Below are 18,461 nucleotides of genomic sequence, written 5' to 3'. Positions count from 1 at the left end.
ACTAATGAAATAAATCCCCTTTTATTAAAAGCCAATCCATCTCTGGTGTGTTGCATTCCGGCAGCTAGCAAACTAGAACGACTTCCTATAGTCCTCACAATTATTTTGTGTTCTAGGTTGGATCTTACAAAGTGTTTTCAGAAGACTGAGCACTTGAGATGCAGGAATCCATGCGTTTCAGAGCTGGAAGTGTCCCTAGAGGCATTCTGTTCCTTTCCTCATTTTCAAAAACTGAGGCCTACAGAGATTAGAGTGACACGTTCAAGGTAACTGATACAGCACTTTGTGGCAGAACCGGGAGTAATTCTCAGGACTTTGTCAATATTTTTTCCCTTATGTTTTGTTTTATTATGAATTAGCCACCATGGCTAATGGTGTGTCTGTTAGAAGAAGATTCTTTTATTTCTGTGAATTTAGTGATGTGGGAAGTGGAGGTTGGCAGTGAAGATGGGTGGAAATTACTTAGTGACTAGGGTATGAGTCTAATCCTTTTCTGTAAACTATAATGGTTTAATGACATACTCCTTAGAAAGACTGCATGCACTGTCTTGTTTTACTTTGTGATATGTTTCAGGGAACAAAGTAAATCTTTTTTTTTTTTTACATGGGCAGGCACCAGGAATTGAATCCGGGTCCTCGGGCATGGCAGGCAAGCATTCTTATCTGCTGAGCCACCGTGGCCCCAAAGTAAATTTTAATGCCTGGTTTATGCTTGAAAAACCAGAGACCAACTTGTTTCACGGAATTGCTTCTAGAAGCTGGCTTATGGCTTTGGGACTGTCCAGGGAACCCAGGGATGCTTGTGTATGGGTTGAGAAATAATCGGTACATACTAGGCATAATACCTCCAAGGGTTCTGGTCTGGGTTTTGGAATACAAATCTCTATTAATTTATCCTAGGACTTTCCTAGGAGTATGATGTGGAAGATATGGTGGGTGGGTGGGTGGGCAGTAAGTGAGATCTGGGTTTCTCATGGGGTTCAGATGCCACTTGGTGGTGGGCCCAGATTCACAATCTGAAGGTGTGCTGAGCGGTGGAGCTCACTGCTGCCCAGGCATGAGGAGGTTCTGACAGGATTACTGGAAGCAGTTGTGGATCAGAAGGGCCTGGAAGTACTTTTAATTCCCAGGAGCCTCTGTGCTCAAGAGGAGAGACACCGGCTCTATCCCACCCCTGCCTCTGCCTAGGACCTAATTCCTGTCTTTATTTCTTTTTCTGTTCTGTGCCTCCTTCTCAAACCTGACCCAGCATCCCATGTCCATCTGAAGTTTGCAGACTGCTTCCTCTGATAACTCCAGCTTGCCCTGGTCTCACGACTCTCAACCCTGTTTCACTGTTAGTGTGTTTGCAATGGCTTTTCCCCCTGGGTTAATGTTTACTGTATGCAAATTGTCGTTCCTCAGCGACTGCACATTAGAATCAGTCGGGGAGCTTTCAAAAATTCCCTTCCCTGGGCTGGGCTGCTCTAGATCAATTAAATCAGAATCTCTGGAGGTAAGCCCGATGCATCATTATTTTAAAATCTCTGCAGGTGACTTCAACTTACACTCAAATTTGAGAACCACTACTCTTAATTTACACTGTAATTTCCCAGAGGGCAGGGTTGGGAGTTAAGCTTACAGCGTGCCCTGTGCTGCTCAGCACAGAGTTGGTCACAGAGGGGTGATTTACAAGCACAGGTGACTGGTCATGGAAGGAGACCCCAGAAGCCACAGGTGTGTTGAATTAGGGACACTGCTTTCTAGCAGTCTAGGTAAGCAGTGTACGAAGATGTTAGATGTAGGCGCTGATTGAAATCTGGGTTAAAATCTTGGCCCTGCCACTCAGTAGCTATATGGCTTTGGGAAAGTGACTTGAACTCTTTGTGCCTCGGTTTACCCATCTGTCGACTAGGGAAATTATATTTCTTATGCTCTAGGATTGTTCTAAGGATGAATTTCAGTGCATGTTAATAACTTTGAACAGTTCCTAGCTTTTAATAAGGAGCCGATAAATCTTAGTTACTTTTATTTTTAAGCCATTAGGAGGCTGCTATTCTTTTTTTCAGTTTAATTTACTATTTTTGCTGTTCTTTTTTATTTCTTACTTTCCTTCAAAGTTTTGGAAAATAACATTATAATTGGATTTCTCATTATGTCTAAAGCAAAAGAAATGGTATTTTGACTCTGGCAGCAAAAGAGAAAATACAAGAACTGAATTAAACCATATTTATTTCTTCTGAGTCACTAACAAGACAGTGTAATTATTGGCCCTTACAAGTTTGGCCTGAGAAACACTGACAGGCAATAAATAAGCTTCATCACTGGTGCCTTAGAACAGCTTCCGAACAGCATAATCTCCTTCCTGTGGTCTACAGCTACTGTAATCTGGGAGGAACTGGACTCACAGACTCATAAAACAAATGAATGATAACATGGACCCAGAACCTCTTGGCAAAATAGAACAGTTCTTATTTAACTTCTTATTGAGGTCCAGTAAAATACTTTTGACTTGACAGGCACAACCTGGTTTTGAATTTCTTTCTTAGGGAGGGTTTGTAAAAGGGAGTAGTGGGTTTATATATTTAAATACCTCTCTGAATATACAATGTATCATTGCAGTAATTTCTAAGGTAGCGCTATAGCTAATACGCTGATAAATCTGAACTGGGCGCTTTTCAGAGTTATAGGGGGCATTATTAGTAATTAGGCCAGGAAAGCAGATGTAGGGCAAATCAGGACTTTTAGCTATTCTGCTTATTGTCACCAAGAAAAGTTAAATACATTAATGATGCAAGGGCACATGTTAACGCCTGTGAGATTGTCCTTCTGTATCTCAACTTCAGATTCTTCCAGTTTGGTTCTCCGGTTTATTTTCTATGCATCAACTTCCATACATCTCTGGCAATGACTGTGTCGAATGCTATCGATGAGTATAGTTCTTGCTATTGGGCATAAGATTAAAAAATAAAAGATTGTAGAAGGTTTATGGACTTCAAAGATAAAGATATTTCTCACTAAAGTTATAGACACTTTTCTCTACAATCACCTGCATTGTCATGAAGAACCTAGCAGCTACACCTATGTCTATATCTTTATCCATTTCTATTTCTGACCCTCTGTCTATTTTTACTCTTCTTGATACAAGCAGGTTGGAATTTCTGCTGAGTTCTGGACTCTTACCACTAATTAGAAAGAACTACCCTTTGGCATCAGGTAAAGAGAAATGCAGAATGAGCCATACAGTAAGGGGGTAATTCACAATAGAGGTCTCTTCCCAGAATTTTCTCTGGTGTGGCACTGATAACACAGGATTATTTTTAAATAGTGTTCCTAGTACCCTTGACTCCCCCTAGAATCCCACTTAAAACTGGTCACTTCTGGCACATTTTGCATGGCTTTGTTCCTATAGGAAATTCAGAGCTCTAGAAAGATGTCAGTACTTTCCTCCTATTAAATCAGATGTTTCAGCTTCTTGAGGTGCATTGTGGCAGTTTTATTAGCCTGTGAGTTTTCTACATGTTTTAGGCTGCTATTTTTAATTGTCTGAAGGCAGATTCTCTAGCTGTCCACATGCTGAATCCTGGTTTTTCCGTTTCATTATTTAGGATAGAATAATGTTTTTCTACTTTACACCAAGTGACCTCACAATGGAGGCGCTGGTCTCAGGAGGTTTTAAGTCCTGTGCATTTCCCCCTGTTTAGACTAAGAAATCTGGTCATGGAATGCTTTGGTTTATGGAAGATTCCCTGGGGTTTTGGACAGCATTAATTTGGATTTCCTGTATTCTTTCTTTCTTTCATTTTTTTAAAAACTGAATGTGTGTGTGTGAGAGAGCGAGAGAGAGACAGAGAGAGAAACTGTATCTGTGCACCTTAATCCCAAGCCAATTTTTCTGTAGAGAAAAAAAGCAAATTATATAACCCTCTGGAGAAAGGAAGTCTGGATAAAATGGTCTCTCTGCTTTTCCAAATACGTATTATATTTTGCTGCTTTCATTTTGTTGAAAATGTTTAATTCCGAGTAGATTACCTTGAATACAAACTTTATATGAAACTAGCTGTGGTACAAGCATTTAAAAAAAACCTCATTTATATAGACTTATTTCTGGAAAGCTTATTAAAAACTAGGATGATTATTCAATGAAATCTGAACGGCTGCTAAATCCTGGGTGTGGTAGTTTGAAATTCTTCTGTACCCCAGAAAAGGCCATGTTATTTTAATCCATTCCTGTTGGTGCAGACCTGTGAGGGTGGGGTCTTTTGATTGGGTTATTTCAATTAGGATGTGACCCACCCCATTCAAGGTAAGTCTTAATTCCCTTGCTGGAGTCCTTTATAGGAGGATAAAGGGCACACAGAAAATGCCCAGAAAACTCAGAAGCCCAAGAGAAGCTGGTTAATAGACAAGGACATAAGCCACAGAAGCTGAGACAGGAAGCCACTGAAGCCAGAAAGTGAAAGCAACAAAACCTGGGAGAGGACTGGTAGATGCTGGCCACCTGCCTTCCCACGTGACAAGGTGTCCTGGCTGCCAGCAGCCCGTCTTCAGAGTCCAGGTAGCATCTTGTTGATGCCTTGAGTTGGGGCATTTTCATGGCCTAAGAACTGTAAATTGAAACTAGTAAATCCCCCTTGTGAAAGCCAGTCCATTTCTGGTATTTTACATTCCAGAATTTACCAAACTGAAACACTGGCTTAATATAAATCTGCTTTCCTTTGTATCTAGCAGTTTGGATGCTTAGAGTCAGGTAAAGGCAACAAGAAAGAATGATTAGCAAGTGTGGCCTTTGGGACAGAGAAAGCAGGAGGACAACATTGCAAAGAGCTCCAAGTGGGAAATTCCTGAGTTTGACTTCCTAGACCAGCACTTGCTATGGTCCCTTTCAGCATGTTACTAAATCCACTGGGTCACAGTTCCCTCACCTATGGAACCAGGGTAATAGCACCTTAATTCTCATGGTTGTTGTGAGGATTAAACGGGATAAAGGAATATAACGTTTAGCCCAGTACCTGGAACATTAAGATGCTCAATAAATAAAACACAGACGTCCTCATTTATAACTGAGTGCAGAGGTACAATATGACATCGTAGCACCTCGCAGCCCGTTTTTCTTCCACTGTTTTTCTTTTCTAGTACTAGGAGAAGCAAACCTTCACATCACAATTCAAATGAAACCTTTTGAAAGCCGAGAATCATGTGTATCAATGACCTAGGCTGTTCTTTTACAATACTTGCTCATAATGTTTATATTCCTCGGATAATTGGTATAAAGTCATAGGAGCTTTATTAAATAAAATACAGTTCCCAAATACTCTACAGACACAGAGGATTGTATGAATCAATATAATATCCATTTTCATTACCAAGGAACTTGTACACTTCTCAGTGTCTTTAAAACTCATATTGAATGTCCGCATCGTTGATTCATTATAAGTAATATTTGATATAATTTTGTTTAGCTAAGTAACAGTAGCTTGCATAGAATGCTTACTATGTGCCAGGCATTATGCTACGTGCTACATGCGGATTATTTCATCGGTTCTCACAGCTCTATTGCCTGTTATATCCCACAGTTAATAGGTGAGAAAACTGGCAAAGCTGAAATGCAAAGCAGCACTTTGACTGAGGGGCTCAAATCTTAACCACTAAAGAATATAAAAAAAAACCTAAAAGACTACTGTGCAGGAAAGAGTTAACATAGCGTGCCTGACCTTTGGCTGGCACCTGGGAACTTGGCTTGTGGAATGTTCTCATGCTGACAAGGCCAGTTTAACAATCTGCCTGGATAAGCAATGTGATTTAGGCTGAACACCTGCTTTTCTTCTGCGAGTCTAGAATTTGGTAGCTGTGGCTGGGCAGAGAGTGCCTACACGACCAGACCCCAATAAAAGGCTGGGCTTGGAGTCTCATGTGGGCTTCCCTGGGCAGAAGCCCTGCACATGTGTGATTGAACATCACTCTGTAGGGAGCGTGTGCCCTGAGGTCTCTAAGGGAGCGCACAGGAGCCTGCTGCGCGTCCCTCCAGATGCTGCTGGAAGAGTCTTTTCCCCTTACTAATCTTGCAGTCTAGCCTTGCTGAGCTGCTGTAATAAATCCTAGCCATGACTAGAGCCATAGGCTGAGATCCTTGAGTCCTTTTAGGGAAGCACTGAAAGGTAGGTGATCGTGGGATGCTGGAACAAGCAGGAGTGAGAGTGCTGACACAGATGTTGATATAACTATGGAAAGGGTGAATTATCCACCAGTTAAGGCACCTCCTTTGCGTCGTCATCCTGTAACCTGCAAATGGTGTTAGTAGAGCAGAGGGGGCAGCTTTCTGGAGTCTCAGTTCCAATACCTCATCTTGGGTCAGTTTTTGGAGTATAATATACATGTTGTAAATTATATGCATATACCCAAGACTGAGAAAATATGCCCAGATGTTCAGTGTTTATCTTTTAAAATAAGATTTTAGAAATTTTTATTTTTTTATTTGTGTCTCCCTCTTTATTTTCCAAACCTTATTCTTATAATGACCGATATTTAATAATTAGTGTTGTAACAATTTGAATATATCAGGTGACCGCAACTAAATTTGTCCACACCCACAAGATTGTGGGGAGATAAGCAACACATCGGATCTCTGGATAGAACTGTGGAAAAAAAAGCCACACGCGACTTTCTCATGTTGTACTTTTCTATTTTTCATGGTTTCTCTATCGTGCAAACTACTTTCATAATGAAAAATATCTTATATTTGTGTTTATTATTTATTATGAAAGCTTGAAATCTTCTGGAATCTTGTGAGGATCAAGCAGATTCATCAAAATAGATCATTTGGGAAGACATTCACAAGAGCCTTTGTCTGCACGCATGTGGACAGAGAGCTGCGAAGTCGAGGCAGAACTGGGTGCCACAGAGGCGCTGCCACGCGGCCCTGCGCCCCGGCACGGGACACCCCAGCACTCTTCAGGGCAAGGTCTTAGGGTTGGTTTTATTGACAAAAGGTCACATTCAAGTTATTTGATAAACACACTAGCGTTTTCCAGTTGTTAATAAGCTATTTTTAGTTTGTCCAGTTTTCCAGTGGAAGCAGTTCTAGGAAATATTTAGTCTAATCCCTATTTCCTTCCTAAGGTGAATAGATGGAAGCTCCAAGAGATTAAATAATTTTCCCCGAGAGTCATAATGAAGGGGTGGTAGAATCAGCTTAGACTCAGGTTGTCTCAGTGCTCAAGGACTGCTTCTAATTATATTTAGAGACACTATTAATTCACAAGATGCCAAGTCCTGACTTACCTACCTTTTCTAGGCATTACGGACCCAGCACAGTAAAGAAATTCTTCCATCTGCTGATAGCGAATCTCTCTCTTGGGAATTTGCTGGAAGAAATTAGGTTTGTCAAACCTTCTGTATTAACTTTACCCATTTTGCAAGAGGCCACAATGAGTCAATACGGTGCTTTGAGTCTGAAAATGCTGAAGCTGGACACTGAGAAAACAGATGGAAAGTGAGTCTATGAAATAACTTGTAGACTTTAGAAAAGTAAATCAAATAAGCAGGTAGACAACTGCTCTCTAATATCATAGATGGAGTCAAGGTTAGTGAGCACCTGTCCTGGGCAGCCCACAACACCTGGTTCAGCTTTACAGGTGTTCTGATTGCAAAGCTTATTTTGGACGCTCCATGCTGCCAATACCAAAGCCATTGATGGTGCTTCAGGAAAGAATAAAAGCTCTGTGTAGTGAGATTAGTGGTGATCTAATTTTAAATTGTTAAAAATGATTTTTTTTCAAATTACAGTTGAATCAGAAAATCATAATTTGACTTGTCCTGTGGAGGAAATATTAAATGAGTTGCTCTCAAGCTGTCTCTGCATTTCCTGAAACCTAAGAGTCCATTTCAGATACCTTTCCCATTTTGTCCTTATTTGAATGTAAGAGATTTACATGGCAGATTCCCCGGAAATGGGCTCTCTTTTCCATTTCACCTCTCTACCCACCCCTACCAGGCTTTCAAAACATAAGAGTATTTGGTTTCTAACTTCCAAGGAGAGCTTTGTACTGGCAGAAAAAAAAAAAAGTCAACAAGGCTTTTGGGACTTTGTAACTAAAGTTAGAATTTCAACCTAAAAGAAGAAAGGTAAGACCTCCGAATGGGTCATTGACTGTGCTTTTCTCAGACATGTAAACTCAATCACATATATGCCCTTGATATCGGGGATGAAGTTTTGTTCTTGTACAATAAAAGCGATTCATAAAATGTTGTTAGGGTTCTAGGTTAGATGTCATTTGACCAAGGATGGTACGATGTGGACACTGCCGTGAGGTTTGGAAATAAACTTGTTTTCATTGTGAATCTCCAGGTACTATGTCATGTGCTCCATGCCTGGCCTCCCACAGGCTGAAGGGGCCCATCTGTTGGCTATGTAGGAATTTTCAGAAATCTCTACATTTGTTCACCTCCTTTTTATGAAGACAGGCCCTGGGGCTCAGTGTCGACCTGTTTTTCCATGTATAAAATTTGACTGGGTGAGGTATGGTATCATGCGACTACCTTTATTTCTTTGTTGTTTTGAGTTTAAGACAAATATATCAGAATTTATACATTTGGCTGAATCATATAATCACAGAAAGTTAAAGCTGGAAAGGAAGGCCTGAGCTCGCCTATCTTAGATTCTTCACTTGTCACTGCTCTCCAGCCTTTCTCAGTTTTATATCTAAAATAATTGACAGTGGTGACATCTAACGATAACTTTTAGTCTCTAATTTGGGATATCTCTTTTCTCATGAAAGTACTAAAAAGTAGTAAGCATATAAAATTTCTTAAAACTTAAAGAGTTTTGAAGAATAAGCAAAACTGTTTTCCCTCCACTTATAGATTTGTCCTTGGGAATGGAATGACTTGTTTTCGGCACCAAGGACTCAGTGTCATACTGGGTCAAATTGTTAATAAATCTCCTAGGCTGCTGAGGCAGGATTTCCAAGGTTCCTTGTCCACATGTTCTGTAAGAGTTGGCTTTCACTGGTGTCCATTGTAGATATGGACGCTTGCTCTAGTATACCTTATGAGAGAGAAAGAGTATGAGAGAGTCTGATTTTAAATTTTAATCCACTCTTTACTGAATAGTAAACTACTCAAATATGATTTGAAACTTCTCTTGACATTTTATTGCATTTTGGCCTTAAACTCAATTTGGTTCCATAGAATTAAATAGTCTGGAGGTCACGTTGCCTCATCTCCGTCTTGATCTGAAGCTTTTAATACACCTTCAACCTTCATAAAAATATACCACGAGAGTTAGATGGACAATAAGAGACTCTTGGTAGAGGACGTCACTGTATTTAAAAGACTAAGTCCAGGGAGTACTAACATTCCTTTTTCTTAGGTTTGGTACAGATTTCAGACAAAATGGACCTGACCTGTTCTGGGAGACAGGAGGAGAAAAATTCTCTTAATGTGAGTAATATGGGCCCTATTTTCACATTCCATGCATGTCCTTAAGAATCAGGAGAGATACAATCTAAATTTCACCTACAAAATCAAGGAGTTAATTTTTAGTTTGTTATCTAAAAAAATGACTCTGAGAGCTGTCTGTATGAATTTGTAACTAGCCATTGCTGGCTAGTGGCTAAAATATGATAGAAGTTAGTTAGGGGGCGGGTGGTCCAGGGCTGGAATGGAGACTGTCTCACAAGGCCAGCCAGAGACCAGGCTCTGCCCATTATTCTCCTCTACTTTCCCTGTTCGTGGTTCTCATCCTCTTGGTAAATGATGGAGAACCAGGCTTTATACCCTCATTCTAAGCAGTAGGACTGGGGAGGGATGAAGAGGCGCGGCCTCTCCCTTTAAGGACAAGTCCAGAAGGGGCAAGCGTCACTTCTCAACATGTCCGTTGGCTAAAACTTAGTCCTCTGGCCGCACCTAGAAGAAGAGGAGGCTGGGAAGTTCTGTCTTTATTCTGGGTGTCCAGGTGTCCAGCAGAAATCAAGGTGTCTGTTCTTATGAGGGCAAGGAGGGAATGGATCTGGGGGGCAGCTAACAATCTTATGGATGCATAGACTAATTGTTAGAATCACCTTGGGAACTTTAAAACTCAAGTCCTGGGCTTGGAGATTCTGATCCAGGAGTTCTGGCTTGGGCCCATTGGCCAGTTATTCTCAAGTTGTATCTCAATGATGAGGTAAATCATCAGAAAGTTACATTTCAGTAGAAATGCCTTTGCAGAAAACCTATTTAACATTATGCTGTCCGCTGCACAGGAAGAGATGTAATAAATAGTCATATGTGAAACATCTCTGCACTTTTTTGCATGTATAACTTTTGTCGAGGATATTATATATTGTGTTGTTCAGTCCTTCTGATGGAAATTTCTGTGTGACTAATTTCTTTCAGCACTCAGACCTAGGTAAATATATCTGTTTCATTCTTCTAAAAATTTATTGTTTTACTAGACAATTGGACACATGTAAATCACTACATTTTGCCATTTGCCTTAGCCAAAGGAAGAAAAAATATTTTTGTGTTATATTCAGATATGGTTGCTTTCCTTAGAATTTATGCAGATAATGCAAATCACTACATTTTTCTATTTGCCTTAGCTAAAGGAAGAAAAAATATTTGTTTTATATTCAGATATGGTTGCTTTCCTTAGAATTTATGCAGATGATTTCTTCTGTTTCTCTTAAATATATCTTTTATCAGTGTTTTAAAATTTTTCTGTACATTTTTAATAGGTTTCCTTAAATTAAAATTAGATTTAGATGAGACATAAAAACAACAGTAGGAGTTTCTAAACTGGACATTCTGAGTAATGACAGATGACACTGAGTGATGAGTACTTAGTTTGTATGACACACTATGCTAATGATATCTTCTAATTTAATTCATACAATCAACCATGTATCTCAGATAAATCCTGGAGTCCAAAGTGATTCAGTTTCTACACAGCTTGCAAAAGAGTAGCCTCCAGAATAGCTTCTAGACTGCATTTGATCTCTCCCAGACGTGGATGCTTTATTTTATTGCCCCTCTTCTCCCCGTTGGTCCAGAAGGCATTGTCAGTCCCATAGTCCCAGGGCCAGACTCATCCCGGGAAGTCACGCTCCACGTTGCCACACAACGCACTCTTACTCAGATCTCTCAAATATGAACATTAACAGACATATAGATAACCAATCACAGCAGAAGTTCCCTAACTCCCACAATTCCCTTGTATCCATTGGAGCGCAGTAATTGTGAAATTTCCAAAACTCTCTCTCTGACATTGGGTCAAATGTGGTTTTTGTTGTGTTGCTTTCTCTTTTCCCCATTCCCCTGTAACCCTTCGTATCCTCTCCTTCCTTCAGCTGTTGGCTAAGCATTGGCACTCTAAGATGGCTGGAGGCCAAGGAACTCCATGCTCTCTGGTCTTCCTCATTTCCCATGGAGGGAATTTTGTGGAACCCTCTGAATACATTGATTTCTTCTCACTACATTCTCCATTTGGTTACACTTTTGAGTACATATTGTGTTTATCCCAATTTTTATGAGAATTCATTGAGGTTTTGTAAAATTAAGCAGCTTCTTCAAAGTCACTCAGCTAAGACTCAAGAGATTGAAGTCCAAGGAGTGCAAATTAAAAGCGTGTGTGCTAAGACACCACTCTCTTGCTGCACCTTAAACGGCTGGGATCTCTGCCCAGTTATTCTTTCTGTAGAAAGCATTTCTAGTGTTGTCTTCTAGAGACAGCATTATCCCAGTCAGATTACTGATCAAATTGCTTGTTTTTCTTCTGCTCTCCCATTGCACTCATTGTGAGCTCAATGAGAGAATTTATGGCTTATTAATTACTAAATTATTACCAGAATTTTCAATATTTTATATAGCATAGTCACAAGATAAATACTCATGAGCTGATGAATGGATAAAAGGAATGTGCTACCTTCCCTACTCTGTAGAATCTCTCTCATCTGTAGTGTGCCCATCTCCATAATCTCATGATATTTAGGAAATAAACAATAGTTATTTCTCACAGAAATCTTAGAGACCTCTGGTATGTAGTAATTAGTTAACTCTTTTTTGTGGCTCATAAATTGATTGGGAAGGAAATTTCAAAATAATATTTCAAGAAATGTTTTGAGCAATGGCAGCACTCTATGTCCTATTGTATGACACAGTGGAAAACTCCACAGAATTGAGAAGTAGAACGCTAAGGTCAGGATTCCAGCTGTGCACAGTTTTGAATAAAAACATTAAACAATTTAAGTCCAAATTCCTCAGATTGTGGACACTACTTGCCGTGGTTTATTTGTTAGAATCAAATGTGAAATGTTTTATATGAAATTCCTTTGAAAAATCTCAATATGTTACTATCAGGAAAATTATCAAATTTCTGATGCTTGTTAAAATATCATGAGTAATAACCGTATCATCTTGCACATGTAAGTGTACAATGGTGCCCTGTCTGTATTCCTGCTTTTCAAGATTAAAATCTCAGGAAAAAGGAATGGGTGGCCCTTTCTCCATTTATCTTTGTACAATAGCCATGCCTATGATTGAATGCATTTCCATTGATGAGTTCATAAACTAAATGTTATATTTATTGTTTCTCATGTTTCACTGAATATTAATCCATCTTGGTGTTTAGAAATATGGTTTGGTATTATATGATTTTTAGTGAAAATTTTACATTTCACAAAACAATAGTGAAATAAAAATCATTTTTTGATTCCTCATCTTGGCAAGATGTAAAATTTGAGCCATAAACAAAAATGTAATATATCTATTTGGGTAGAATTAAATAGTCACTTATCTGTTCTAATTACTTTCTGGTCTTATCAAGGATATTAAATATTATGTATTAAACTTTATTTATAATGAAACATAATTACGTTCCATCAAATGAACAATAAGTGCACTTCACCCAATGTCAATAATTCAGAATATGTGTTAAATAAAACAGGACTCAAGACAATAACTTCTAATTAGGTTATGGCATATGAATCATAGAGAGGAGGCAGGCAATTATATTGAAAAAGTCACTTGAAGACAAATATAGAAGGATCCAATCAAATAATAAACCCAGAAGTTTCTTAAATATGAATTTTGATGAGACACAATTTCACAGTGCTAATACTTTCTTTCAGTGTGTTCCAAGAATTGGATTACATTTTTATCCCGTGTAGTACAGTAAGGCAGTGAGCGCGCCTGTAAACTTAAAGGATAGGAAAGCACAACTGCACAGAATGATTAACACCCTTATAACTTGCTTTCAGAACTTATTCATCCTATAAAATATATTTTGCTGCATAATATATATAACACTGGTGCACATGTCCTAAAAAACTACTTTGTAAATATATATCAACCAAAGCATTTTCACCTTGGGCTCCCCGTATCACTTATTTTAAAGAAGAGCATCATATATTCAGTTGTTTTGAAATAAAGGCATAGCATCACTTCATTGTGTCCCCACCCCCAGTGATTTTCATTATTAGAACTCATTTGCTTTATCATATCTGTATTATCTGAATAACTCTGGAGGCTCCAGATAGCCATAAGTCCTGTTTAGACATCATTTTGTAAGACTTGGGCAATGGAGGGTAAATTTGGTTTTATTCTCTGTTAAAGAATCCTTTGAGGAGAATTAGATCTACACTATGGAAAAAAGTACATTAAATTTGAAAACCATAAGTGCAAATACAAAAAGACCCTAGATAGATGTATCTTCTACATGGCTATTAATCCATTACCAACTATTTTCTAATCAGGAGTAGGTAAGACTAATTAATGTCTGCTTCCTGGTTTTATTTGGGACCTTGTCGTTGGAGGGGGGCATTTTGCCTAGCATCATTTGCTCATTCCTATTCTGTAGCTCATACCCATTCACATCTTACGTTGTGACATTTTATACTGGACAGATATATTAGGCAAGGTTCATTTTATTGCAACCAACAGAAATAAAATGACTGGATAACTCAAGCAGAAAAAGATTAATCAGGTTACTGGGGTGGGTTTGGGAACTCAATACCTGGAGTTCATGGTTTCTTAGGGTGTTGCCTTCTAATGCTGCAATCCATGTGCCCATGGGTTTCCATGTATTTCTGTTCAAACTCCAGATTCTTAGGAGAGAGGCAGTGACTCATTCAGTTTTATTTTTTGGTGTCTCTATTCCTACATCTGACATACACGGCAGAAGGGTAGTGGAATGGCACAGATATGGCTATGCTGGCATTGTTGTAAGCCAAAGTGCCCCCTAATTTTGCGTCTGTCTGTTGGTCACTCTCACCAGTGCTGAAATGATCTTTGGAGGAATTATTGTCCTTCATACCAGGAATTCATCAACGTTCAGTGTTTGAGCACAGAATCTTTACCACGTTTATATCCACTGTTCTATTTATTTCCAATCCCATCTGTTCATGCTCAGATTGTGCAGTGCTCTAATTATGACTGCTGCCATCATCGATGACAAAATGCTTGTCCCACCCTGTGCTTCTGGGGCGGGATGGGCCCAGCTGGCTTTTTACAAAGAAGGAGTGACTTTTGAGTTGAGCTGAGGGATATCTGAAAGATTCTCCTCCAGTGCTCATAAGTAATTTACTCTGCAGTTAATTCTTAGGTCTGTATTATTTCTGATATTTCCCCCTCAATTCCTAAAGATCTTATCACCATGGCCTCTTGACTTTCTGGAGGTTTTGCTATTTCACTCTTTTATATTGGTTAATGCATGCAATGAAATTGGACAGTGTTTTATGTCAGTCCATCTTTAAGTCCCTGGAGAGCGTTGCTGGATGTGGCAAGCTTTGTTTTAATATTCATTCAGGTCTCTCATGACCATTTACTGTGGAAAAGAATGACTGAGATAAATGATGGCTCCCTGGCACATTTGCTTGCCCAGGTGGAAAATTGTTGCTGCTGTTTTCAGAAAACTTTCCATCCTAAATTAAGGCCATATTCCTTGGAGTTAAGATGTCAAAATATGTGCATAAATACTATAAAAATCAATCTTTTCTTTTTCACGATCATGCTCCCTAGTAATTCAGTTTTAATTGCCTTAAAGTGATGTTTAATTTTAATCTTCTCATTTAAGGAATGGTGCGGAGAAGACTCTGACTCATGCCTTACCGTCAGTAGGCGATTTGAGCACTCCCACTAAGAAAACGGGAGTGTTCCTAGTTCCCTTCCTCATGAAAACCAACAGGAAGCTTTGGTATGAAGCATTGCTGGCATGGCTGAGAAGGTGTTGATGACTCCTACCGCCCAAAGGGCTCCCATTTCTTCCACATTTTCAAATTATTTAAGGCTTCAACTGTTTTAACAGTCGCCTCTTATATTGAAGAGAAAATCCTGAAGACAAGTCCTCATATTCAGATCATTATGTCCCAAAGGATTGTACAGAGAGCAATTGACCATTCAATCTTGAAAGATTTCTTCATGGAGTCACCATCGCTGCCTGGGCTAGACAGTGGAGGCTAATTCTGGTCTAAGAATTTCTTAGAGGAACTTCTTAGTTGGAAAACTTTTTATTCTTCCAGAGCACCATTCAACATGATTATATTTTAAATATTTCTTTCTGTAATTCTCTCTCTAGTAAATGAAGGCTAACTTGAAGATTGCAGCAGACAAGGTGATCCTAAAAGTGTGTTTCTCTGGAACTTTTCCCAGCTGCATTCTTTACCCTTTAGGAGTTTGCATTTAATGAGGTTAGATCTCAGTTACTACTAGATCACACAGAATCTGATTGTATAAGGTTGTTATACTCCATTTCCTTTCCCCTCTGCTTTGCATCCCCTTCTCATCCTCCTTCATATACATTCTGGAATCTTGAGAACACCATGATACCAAGTATGATCGAAGAAAGGCTAATGATTTTTATCACCTTCATACTTTTTAAAGTTTGTTTTTAAGAATAGCATATACTATTCTTGTTTTTCGTTTAGAATGGCTTCATTTATAATGGTCACAGCCACCATATCCTGATTGCCAGAAATGTGATGGGCACCATACTAATTACTCTACACACATGATTTAATGGATAATCCCAGAAACGTGGTTGTCAAAAGGCAAGGTTAGTACAGTGGTTGTTCATTTAGGTGCCGATCAGTACATGAAAATACTAGTTTGCAATTGTGCCATCGTTGGAAGTTGAGAATCTACTTCATATTAGGAATAGAATAATTTTTTTAATTACTGTCGTTCCATTATTTAGGTCTTAGAATAACTTGGGAGTGCGGAATCATGCATTAATGAGAAAAGACTATTCTGTTACAGTTCAAAACAGTTTTTTTCTTAAGCCTTTTGTCTGTCTATATTTAACTGCCTGGCTACGAAGTTCTATGACATTTAAAATTGTAGTCATGCAGAAATTGCTTGATTGTTCTTATAAGACCAAGTAGGGATATGTAGTTAAACAGACTTGTTTTGAGTAAACACTGCAGACACACAGAGTATTGTTCTATACTTATGAGTGTTTAATCTCACTTCAATTATAAGTCACTTTAGCTAGTGTTTAAGTACATGGGCTCTGGGTTCCATCTGTTTATGTTTAAATTCATGCTCTGCTACTTATTACATTACTAGTAATTTCACTGTGACAAGTTTTCTCATTTATAGAATATAGCAACAGCCTTTTCTTAATTGGTTTTCCTGATTCAGTTCTCTTTAATACATATTCCATGTTCACTGGCTTCTAATGTCTCATCATAAAGTCCAATATACAATATTTACACAACTGGCTAGTCCCAAGAAGTAGACCATAATTAAAACTCTTGTATTAGTTAGGATTGAATCTGGAAGGTGGAACCATTCTGAATGATATAGAATGAGACAGTATTCTAGTACAAATTTAAGATTTTTTTTTTACCTGGATGGGCTTTGAATTTTAGCCAACGTTTGCTGCTTCTTTTGAGATATTTATTTGGGTTCTATAAATTCAATGGATTAGAATGTTAAAATAAAACATCAGAAATATCCCACGCACATTTATTTATATAGTATATGGTAAAATTGGTATTTCAAGTCAATGGGCAAAATATAAAGCAACCAATAAAGTTTTGAGGAAATTGGAAAGAGATATGGTGAGTTCCTATTACATGTTATTCACAAAAATAAATCCCATATATGATAAAGACCTTATGTCAAAAACCTAAACAATACAAGAGTAGTAAAAAACAGGCTTATGTTTATGACTTGGAATAACATGAGCCTTTTTAAACAAGGCACAAAAAAACAAAGTCATAAAGAAAAGATTGATAGATTTGATGTAAAAATTAGATGCTTCCTTATGATTAAAAAATGTAATAAACCACATACTGAGGAAAGTATTTGCAATATATGTACAGACCTTGGATTCATATCAAGAGTATATAAAATTCTGGAAGTCTAGGTGGGAAAGATCGATTAAAAAGTACAAAAATGGAAAAAAGGCTATGAACATGTTCTGCAGGAAATTAAAGGAATTGCCTTTTTAGAGGGACCTCATTTAGAGGGTAGTAGTAAAAAAGGGATTTTATTTTATGTAGAGCATTTTGTTTTTGTTTTTTCTTGTTTTTTTTTTTTTTTACAAGGAAAACATGTTTATGAATTATTCGTTCTGTATTCCAGGTGTTAATTCTTTGTCTTAGTATGTGGAACAAATAATTCATTTTTATATATTCCTCAATTGATGAACAATTAGTTAACTTCCAATATTTTGCTATCTGAAGCTTTTGCTATCCCAAGACTCTGCAGTGAATATCTTATACATTCCTTGAGAACATGAAGGAGAGTTTTCTTTAAGGCAGATTCTAAGAATGGGATTTCTGGCATAGTGTAAACTCCTGTTTAGGCTTAGCAGGTATGGCCAAATTGCTTTCCACAATTTATACTCTAACATCAGTGTATGTCTATTCTAGTTTTTCTATACCCTTGCCAACAATTGATAAATGCATTCAAAACAAGAAGTATGACAGCTCAGTAGAAACATAGGCAAAGGCTATGAACAGTCATTCATAGAAAAATAAACATAATGGCCAGTAAACGTGTGAAATTATGCCTGTCCTCAGTCATAATCGTGAAAATGCAAAATACAACAACCGTCTGTTATCTTTTCTCAACTATTTTTGGCAAAATGTAAAAAAGTGTCCTTACAATTTCAGAGAATGCATGTCGATATCTTCACTTTCCAGCACAGTGAGATAAAAGATTTCCAGTTTTATGAAATCAGAAAAAGGTTTTACTTAAGATAGTGGAGAAGTAGCCAACCGAACTTGTACAGAGAAGTGAATTAAGATCAATCAATGCTGGAAGCCAAATATGCCCAGGCTCTGTTAGCAGATTGCAGTCAGCAAGGTCCTCTGGAGTCCCCCTGTTATTACAGTTAGTTAGATTGGATAAAAACAGAGAAAGCTGAGGCTACTAAAAATTGGCAAAATCCCAGTATTGTGTTGAAGAGAAATGTCACTTTTCAGAGCTCACGTCTTGGTGGTCAAGGTGGAGGACATTGTGGAGTCAAGTTGAAATATTAGTGTCTCAGAGAAAAA

This window comes from Tamandua tetradactyla, chromosome 20 (genome assembly GCF_023851605.1).
Source record: "Tamandua tetradactyla isolate mTamTet1 chromosome 20, mTamTet1.pri, whole genome shotgun sequence".
Classification (NCBI taxonomy): Eukaryota; Metazoa; Chordata; class Mammalia; order Pilosa; family Myrmecophagidae; genus Tamandua; species Tamandua tetradactyla.
The sequence above is the reverse complement of the archived record's forward strand: the minus strand, read 5'-3'. Positions refer to the sequence as shown.